Raw genomic sequence first — 10,361 nt, 5'->3', positions numbered from 1 at the left:
AATGCTGCATGTGGTAAATGGTATAATGTCTTGAATAATTTGATACTTGGCAATTGTTGTGCTCGTATAGATCATGTTTAAGCTCTTGCATCATGTACTTTGCACCTATTAATGAAGAACTGCATAGAGCTTGTTAATATTTGGTTTGCATGATTGGTTTCTCTAGAGTCTAGATATTTTCTGGTTAAGGTGTTTGAACAACAAGGAGACAGCGTAAAGTCTAATAATCCTTGCAATATGTTCATATGTAAGTTTTGCTGTACCATTTTATACTTGAGTTTGCTTCAAACAACCTTGCTAGCCTAGCCTTGTATTGAGAGGAATTCTTCTCGTGCATCCAAATCCTTGAGCCAAAAACTATGCCATTTGTGTCCACCATACCTACCTACTACATGGTATTTCTCTGCCATTCCAAAGTAAATTACTTGAGTGCTACCTTTAAAATTCTATTCTTTGTCTTTGCAATATATAGCTCATGGGAAAATAGCCTTAAAAACTATTGTGGTGAAGAATATGTAGCTATGTATCTTATTTCTTATAAGTTGTCTGTTGAGCGGTAACCATGTTTCTGGGGACGCCATCAACTATTACACCTTTGTTGAATATCATGTGAGTTGCTATGCATGTTCGTCTTGTCTGAAGTAAGGGCGATTTTCATGATCAAATGGTTTGAGTATGCATATTGTTAGAGAAGAACATTGGGCCGCTAACTAAAGCCATGAATCATGGTGGAAGTTTCAGTTTGGACAATTAATCCTTAATCTCTTATGAGAATATTATCTGTTGTTGAATGCTTATGCATTAAAGAGGAGTCCATTATATGTTGTCTATGTTGTCCCGGTATGGATGTCTAAGCTGAGAATAATCAAAAACGAGAAATCAAATGCGATCTTTCAACTTAGACCTTTGTACAGGCGGCATAGAGGTACCCCTTTGTGATACTTGGTTGAAACATATGTTATGCAATGATAATCCGTGTTAATCCAAGCTAATTAGGACAAGGTGCGAGCACTATTGGTAATCTATGCATGAGGCTTGCAACTTATAAGATGTCTTATACATAACACATATGATTTATTACTACCGTTGACAAAATTGTTTCTATGTTTTCAAAATGAAAAGCTCTAGCACAAAAATAGTAATCCATGCTTCCTCTCGCGAAGGGCCATTCTTCTACTTTATTGTTGAGTCGGTTTACCTACTTCTTTCTATCTTAGAAGCAAACACTTGTGTGAACTATGTGCATTGATTCTTACATGTTTACCTATTGCACTTGTTATATTACTTTGTGTTGACAATTATCCATGAGATAAACATGTTGAAGTTGAAAGCAACCGCTGAAACTTATATCTTCCTTTGTGTTGCTTCAAAGCTTTCTACTAAGAATTTATTGCTTTATGAGTTAACTCTTATGCAAGTCTTATTGATGCTTGTCTTGAAAGTACTATTCATGAAAAGTCTTTGCTATATGATTCAGTTGTTTATTCATTGTCTTCACCATTGCTTCGAATCGCTGCATTCATCTCATATGCTTTACAATAGTATTGATCAAGATTATGATAGCATGTCACTTCAGAAATTATCCTTGTTATCGTTTACCTACTCGAGGGCGAGTAGGAACTAAGCTTGGGATGTTTGATACGTCTCAAACGTATCTATAATTTCTTATGTTCCATGCTACTTTTATGATGATACTCACATGTTTTATACACACTTTATGTCATTTTTTTTTGAGAAAGCCGCAGATCTATTGATAAGCACAAGAACCAGCAATACAAGCCTCAGAGAAAACCGAAAATACAATCAGGTCCCTGAGGAACCAGCAGACCATCGCCACCGCCGCGGGACAGGGACGCGCCGAACCGCCGCTGCCGCCGCGCTCCACACGAGCCGGCTCCGCTTTGACGAAGAGCAGCACCTTCGCAGCCGGGAAGTCACCATCCTCAGTCTTCCGACTCGCACGGCGGAGACGCGGAGAGCTGGAACACCGCTGGTAGCACATCGTCGCCATGGCACCCACAGCCGGAGCCGCGGCCAAACGCGACCTTGGATTCGATCTGGAGCCATATCCTCCTACACACCACCTTACTCGCCCCATGCCGCCGTTGGAGGAGACGCCGGCCTGACGGTGATGAGGCGGAAGGACCAGATCCCCACCGCGAACAGCCGGAGGCACCGCATCTCCAGCCGCCCAGGGGAAACGAGATCTCCACAGGTCCTCAGACCTGGAAGAACCAAAAGCCGCAAATCCTTCGCCGGAGATCCGGAGATCGACGACGAAGAGGGGACGGGATTGCGGCCACGAACCTCGATCCGGCGACGCCTCCACTTCCAGAGCACCACCGGCCAAAGACCTAACCCTAACCCTAGCTACCCTATCTACACCGCACGGACAGAGAACCGGGGTCACCGACATCCTCCGCCGCCGCCGAAGCGACGGACGGAGGAGCCAGGGACCCGCGGCCTCGCCGGCGGGAAGCGGGAGAGTGGGGACGGACGGCTCCCTTTTCGCCTCTTCAGTCGCACGAGAGGAGGGGAAAAAAGAAACCTACTTTCACCTGACTTTATGTCATTATTATGCACTAGGAAAAAACCCATGCGTTGCTACGGTTCACATTTGCAAATAAGCAACCTTTCATGTGTTTAAATGTGTATGTCAATCCAATCCAAATGGCATAAAGTCATTTATATCAAACTTTGGTTCGTCATCCAGTTCTTGATGCTATGAACCCAAGTTACATAAATTTTATGAAATAACATGAATTTGTGCTTACTGTGTTCGTGCACCATAGAAATAAAATCTACATATTTTGGTGCACTGCACTGTTAATCGAAAAACTTAAAAACATAACTCAAGTAACTTAAAAACATGCCCAAATTGTGATAAACCGATACATAATAAAACCATGGGACTATTAATATTCTCGTTGGCTTTATGATCATTTCGTGATTGAACTGTCTTTTTTATCTATTTCCGATCATTGATGGTCAACGGTTTCTGTTCTCTGCAGCAAACTTGAAGTACTACAAAAAAAAAGTACTATAAGGTTCCCTGCGTGTAGTGGTAAGATGTACATGTGCTGGACTGGTCTCGACTTGGAACTTCGTCAGCGGCATCGGTGAAGTGCAGGTTTTAGGCAAAAAGAAGTCAGGGCTTGGATGGCGAATCGGCCTTACCGTGATGGATGAAAAGCTCTTGACATGAAACGCATTAATTAAGTACCAACAATAGACAAAAAATATCAACTGCAATCAAAGAAATATTAAATATGTTACATTTTGAGGCTAATTTGAGCAACACTTATTCTGTGTTCTCCCATCTAATTACTACAATCAAGCAAACTTGAGATTTCTTCTCCCATTTAACAGAAAACTCAAGCTTTTACTTATTTCATCAGCATTATTTCATTTGTACACCTGAATCTCCTGGACAAATATCATTAATACAATTTCTGACCATCTCATACAAATGAAAAGAATGCATGGTTGCAAACATTTTTTTTTTTTTGCAAATTTGCATATCCAAGAACATGTCAAAAAATTGTTGTAGAGCAGGAACAACATCAGATCCGTTCAATAATGGGATGAACTTTGAATTAACCAATTTTGAAAATGCCGAACAGATTTCGTAATGAAGAATACATGTACATTGGCCGGATGTATAATGCAACAGTTCGTTTTATGGTTAGAATGTTAGATACGTACAAAATTCTTGTTGACCTGATAAAAACTCGTGGTATAAAAATACCCAGATCAGAAAAAAATATACTCTAGATGGGAAAACAAAGTGAATCGCAGGTCAAGATCAGGAAAAAAGAAAACAATCAACCGTTTCGTGGCCACCAATTAATTTCCAATCTCCTTCCACTTCATCTCCACGAACGACGAGTAGGAGTTGAACCTCCCCTTCCTTGCTGCGGACGCCTGTGGCCACCCGTGGAGCATGGATCTGGGCCACGCCCACATTTGGGAGCCCGTTTCGGAGGGGGCAGGCGCCGGCGAGGTCCCTATCCACCGACCCTGGAGGCGGGCGGATGAGATTGGGGATGGATGGGAAGGGCTGTGTGGTGGTCATGGATGGGGATGGCAGCGCACATGCCGGTCTGAAGCCTTCCGCTTCTGCTCGCAAGGTCAGCTCGGTGGCGCGCCGGGGAAATAGGAAGCGCCGTGGACAAGGCGGCGCAAGTGAAGTAGTGGAGGTCGCGCTGTCGTCAGGCGGATAAATCTCCAGGTCGTGGGATCTCCGCGGGGGTGAGCAACGGCCATCCGGCCAGCGCGGGGAGCTTGTAGTAGGATCCTGGTGTCGAAGGAGGATGGGCCCAGCATGGGAAGGGATTTGTACTGCCGACGGCGGCGCACGACACTATCTAGTCATGGAACAGGGGGAGTCCGGTCGATGAAGCCGCGCAGTGCGCTGGCGGCGCTGGAGCTCTGCTCGCGTGCACTCTGTGGCTATGGTGCCCGGCAGTAGAAGCATCTTACGGGTGGGCACAGCCGGCGCGGAGGCTTCGTCGCGGGGAGGGGTGCCGGAGTCGCAGGGGATGGGTGGGCGCTAGGCGGTATGGATTGATAGTGTCGCAGGCGGCCTATGTTTTTTTCTCGATCAGAACCAAAACGAATCGTTATTTTGGTTTCACTTACCGGTGGCAATGGATGTAATTTAAACTGAAAGATACGGGCAAGAAAAAACGGACCAACAAGAAGCTCTTTTGCTTTTATTATTAGGTATAGATTTTCCGGCACTAACCTATTGACGAGATGCCGAAGAGCCAGTTCATTGTTTTCTGCTGTTTTTGGTTTCAGAAATCCTACAAAGGAAATATTCTCGGAATTGGACGAAATCAACGACTAGGGTCTTATTTTTCCACGGAGCTTCCAGAAGACCGAAGGGGATACGAAGTGGGGCCACGAGGGCCCGTACCCATAGGGCGGCGCGGTCAGCATGGGGCCTGCGCCGGCCTATGGTGTGGGGCCCTCGTCAGCCCTCCAACCCTGCCCTTCCGCCTACTTATAGCCTTCGTCGCGAAAACCCCAGTACCGAGAGCCACAATACGGAAAACCTTCCAGAGACGCCGCCGCCGCCAATCCCATCTCGGGGGATTCAGGAGATCGCCTCCGGCACCCCTGCCGGAGAGGGGAATCATCTCCCGGAGGACTCTTCATCACCATGATCGCCTCCGGATTGTTGTGTGAGTAGTTCACCCCTGGACTATGGGTCCATAGCAGTAGCTAGATGGTTGTCTTCTCCTCATTGTGCTATCATGTTAGATCTTTTGAGCTGCAAATCATGATCAAGATCATCTATTTGTAATGCTACATGTTGTGTTTGTTGGGATCCGATGAATATGGAATACTATGTCAAGTTGATTATCAATCTATCATATGTGTTGTTTATGTTCTTGCATGCTCTCCGTTGCTAGTAGAGGCTCCGGCCAAGTTGATACTTGTAACTCCAAGAGGGAGTATTTATGCTCGATAGTGGGTTCATGCCTCCATTGAATGCGGGACGGTGACGTGAAAGTTCTAAGGTTGTGGATGTGATGTTGCCACTAGGGATAAAACATCAATGCTTTGTCTAAAGATATTTGTGTTGATTACATTTCGCACCATACTTAATGCAATTGTCTACGTTGTTTGCAACTTAATACCTGGAAGGGGTTCGGATGATAACCTCGAAGGTGGACTTTTTAGTCATAGATGCATGCTTGGATAGCGGTCTATGTACTTTGTCGTAATGCCGTGATTAAATCTCATAGTAGTCATCGTGATATGTATGTGCATTGTTATGCCCTCTCTATTTGTCAATTGCCCAAGCTGTAATTTGTTCACCCAACATGCTATTTATCTTATGGGAGAGACACCACTAGTGAGCTGTGGACCCCGGTCCATTCTTTACATCCGAAATACAATCTACGCAATACTTGTTCTTTCTTGTTCTTTGCAAACAAACATCATCTTCCACACTATACATTTAATCCTTTGTTTACAGCAAGCCGGTGAAATTGACAACCTCACTGTTAAGTTGGGGCAAAGTATTGTGATTGTGTTGTGCAGGTTCCACGTTCGCGCCGGAATCTCTGGTGTTGCGCCGCACTACACTCCGCCACCAACAACCTTCACGTGTTCCTTGACTCCTACTGGTTCGATAATCTTGGTTTCTTACTGAGGGAAAACTTACTGTTGTGCGCATCACACCTTCCTCTTGGGGTTCCCAACGGACGTGTCGACTACATGCCAGCAAGCTACATATATATTCTTGGTCATAATCCCCTTATCTAAAGGGGATGGATGCATGGATTCACATCGTCGTCGATTTCATCGTCAGTATCTTCGTCGTCTGAGTAGTAGTACTTCCTGCACATTGTTCCGTCGAACACCTTCACTGTGAGCACATCATCGCCTTCATATTTGAAGTGTACGAAGCAACCGAAATCCACACCGTGCGCGATGGAGAAATTTTCCCATCCCTTGTCGAGGTACATCCGGCCTTATCCGTCAAATAGGACCTCCACGGTCCAGAGACGAGGACCGCAGTCAGCTGCTCGCAGATACACCTTAGCTGGCTCCTGGCCGTCAAGATAGTCCGCAAACTTTTTTGGGAGTGCTCGCAAAGAGATCGAGCGCCGATCTTTTGAAATTAAAGGTTTTTTAGAACATGCCCATAATTAATCACATGCATCATATATGTGGGAACGCGTACGTACCTTCTTGACCAAAGGGTCTTCATAGACGACGATGAAGAACTCCTCTATGATCAATGGCAGTGTTGACGGTGGTGGTGGCAATGATGATGATCCACCACCCGGCCGCCCCTTCCCCTTCCGGTCCGCGTCCGAGACGTGGAAGCCATCGCAATGGATCAAGTGTATGTGAACGAAGAAGAGAGAGGCAGAACCTATTGACACAAGGGATGGCCATTGTGGGTGTTTATAAGGGAGAGATGACCGTTGTAGGGGTTTACACAAAAAATTAAGGAGGAGGTGACCGTTGTAGGGGTTTACAAAATAAATTAAGGAGGAGATGATCGTTGTGGGGGTATATATCTCAATAAAAAAGTAATGCGGACTATCTTGACGGAAATGGAACTTTGTGATATAGTTTATCATTTTACCGTGAAAAGTAATGCCTAAAAGAAATGGTAATTCGTGATAGTTTATCATTTTACCGCAATGGCTACAAGAAATTGATGATTGTTCATCATTTTTTGCATGAAAAGTAATGGCTACAACAAATCGGTGATGGTTTATCATTTTTTGCGTGGAAACTAATGGCTACAATAAATGGGTGATGGTGTATCATTTTTTGCGTGAAAAATAATGGCTACAAGAAATCGGTGATGGTTTATCATTTTTTGCGTGGAAAGTAATGGCTACAAGAAATGGGTGATGGTGTATCATTTTTTGCGTGAAAAGTAATGGCTGCAACAAATTGGTGATGGTTTATCATTTTTTGCGTGCAAAGTAATGGCTACAAGAAATGGGTGATGGTGTATCATTTTTTGCGTGAAAAGTAATGGCTACAACAAATCGGTGATGGTTTATCATTTTTTGCGTGAAAAATAATGCCTAAAAGAGTTTATATTTAGCTCGTGAAAAATAATGCAGAAAACCAAACTTTAGCGTACTGGGTAACCGCCCTTTAGCATACATAGAGGGTGGAAGCTAACCGCCGACAGAGAGAGAGATGGTGGTGGCCCCGACCAGAGAGAGAGATAGGGGTTATCCTGCCCGTTAAATCATACGATCAACGGTCGGCGGGCACGATCTGCGTGACATGGGCTAGACCAATCAGGGCAATGTTGGGCGTCTGTGAGAATTTGTGAAGGAAGAGGGCAAAACTGAGTAGTATCAAGAAACCAAGGGCAAGTGAGTAGTAAACAGACTAAGGATTCAAATATGAGATTTAAAAAATGGAAAATGCGTGTTTTGTACAATGAAACCCATCTTGACCTACCTCAAACTATTTGCAATACAAATATACATGAGTGTGAAAATTATGACCTCATTTAGACAAAGTATGTTTTGGGGAAAGCTGTTTTGGGTAGGGCTTATTGTGGAAAATCATGCACCTTCATAGCTACTAGGTGATTTGAGAAGTGGCAATTTGTGGTAAAACTTGATTTATCTATGATTTATCAATGATTTGAGAAGTGGCAATTTGTGGTAAAAACTCCACTCTTTTTCGGAATTTTTTGCACATTAAATAACTCATTTAACTAGTTAATCCCATTTGTTGACTCTCTGTTGGCCAGCCATTTGAGGGTAAAACTGGTATATTGCACTAGCCAGTATTAGCACTCAAGGGGAAAACTGAGCACACAAAAAATGCTAGTATATGACTCGAGGGTATACCTGAGTATATCTAAATTTCCAGAGTTAGACTCGAGGACGCGTGTTGCGGTGCAGAAGTGGAAGACGTGCCATTGTTGACGCGTGTCGCGGTGCAGACATGCAATAGTGGTCGCGTAGGACGCGGGTCGCATTTAGGAGGCGTAAGCCCCTCTCTCCCTCCCTCTGCACACAGTACGTCTCACTCTCGCTCACGCACAAAACCACGCCTCTCACGTCCCATCAACTGCTCCAAATCGAAGGAAAAAACCCCAACCACCTGTTATCACCAGAATTTGACCGGATCAGAGGTGGGCCGCGATTGAAGATGGGCTTGAAGAATATACATAGAAGAAATACATGAATCGGCCTTGTGTATCAAGTTTGGGCTAGTTTGCCCGTGTATCTGTAACATAGTAGGATACGTGTCGGTTAGAAGGAGTTTGGGCTCGTGCCCGGTTGGGATTATTCCCACGTTAGAGAGTCTACGGACTATAAATATGTATCTAGAGTTTATGAAATAAACAACAACCACGTTCACCACAAACCAATCTAGGCGGATCGCCAACTCCCCCGTCTCGAGGGTTTCTTCCGGGTAAGCACCATGCTGCCTAGATCGCATCTTGCGATCTAGGCAGCACACGTTTATTCGTCGTTCATGCGTTGCTCGTATCGAAGCCTTTTTGATGGCGAGCAACGTAGTTATCATAGATGTTTTAGGGTTAGCATTGTTCATCATATCATATGCTATCGTCGTGCAACCCTTAGGCATCTAGCCGCCCTTACACCTATCTTGGGTGTAAGGGCGGCACCCGCTTGATCATTGTCTAGTAGATCCGATCCGTTATGATTGCTCCTTGTTCTTCAAGGATTAGTTTAATATCTGCATTGTTAGGCCTTACAAACGGGTCGAAGGATCCGGTGGCGCGTAGGGTGTAGTTTGCTAGCCCTAGACGAGGATGTTCCGAGGATCAACTTTGTGTTGGTTTTTAGGCCTTGTCTAGGGTCGGTTTACGATCACCGTGCGTGGCCGCCGAGCTCGATCACGAGTAGGATGTTCCGATTATGCGGTGAGAACCCCAAATCGTAGTAGGTCGTTTTAGCTTCATCTTGATCAAGCAGGACCACCATCTGATCGTACACCTCGTACGCATCATGGGTGGATCGGCTCCTTGAGCCGATCCACAGGACAACCTGAGAGCCGATCGAGGCTCGTATTTAACATTTACGTGTATGCCATGCAGGAAACTAAGCGAGGCATCATCCAACACCTTCCTGACCAGGTATAGGTCAGGTGGCACGCCCTTGCATCAGCATCGGACGTGCGTGCCGAAGGCTTTGCGGGCCGTCGCTCGGAGGGACCAGGGCCAGCCGCAGTCCTGGGAGATTCCCGGCTCTACGGTGTTGCCCGTCGCTACCCGCCGGTGGGTTTCTGACCACAACACATTCTGGCACGCCCGGTGGGATAATCTTCGACATCAACCGCATCGCCATCTACATCTGAGATGGCGGAAGGCACTCCGGTCAAGTACGAGGATCTGACTGAGGAGCTCAAGAAGAAGCATGACGAGATCAAAGCAGTCCTCGAAGCCGACCTCATCGGCTCTTTTCACGGAACCCGCTCACATGGCATCGGGTGGAAAGGGTTCTCGCCTGAAGCGCGCTCGATGGAGTGGACCTGTCCACCCCGTCAGAAGAACGCACCAGGTCGCTGCGTCAGGAGATCAACTTCATGGTGGCTCATTCGCTGCACCGCCATTATGAGAGCCTGGTGAACACTTTGGAGCGTGTCGCTCTGCGCGTGATCCAGGAAATCATGAGCCATCAGTATTCTCCGTCGGGACCAGCTGCGGGGACTTACCAAGGAGAGATGCCACTCCGAGTCCCGTCCACCGCTGCCGTTCGCGTTGGCAGCACCGGAAGTGCCGAGTTCATCGGCATACGTCGTCTACAAGATTGGTGGTGACCCTAGTGACTACCAATTCTTACATGAGGCGCCCAAGGAGATCCCCCACGGATACACGTGCGCATACG

The sequence above is a fragment of the Lolium rigidum genome, chromosome 7, assembly GCF_022539505.1.
Source record: "Lolium rigidum isolate FL_2022 chromosome 7, APGP_CSIRO_Lrig_0.1, whole genome shotgun sequence".
NCBI lineage: Eukaryota > Viridiplantae > Streptophyta > Magnoliopsida > Poales > Poaceae > Lolium > Lolium rigidum.
The sequence above is the reverse complement of the archived record's forward strand: the minus strand, read 5'-3'. Positions refer to the sequence as shown.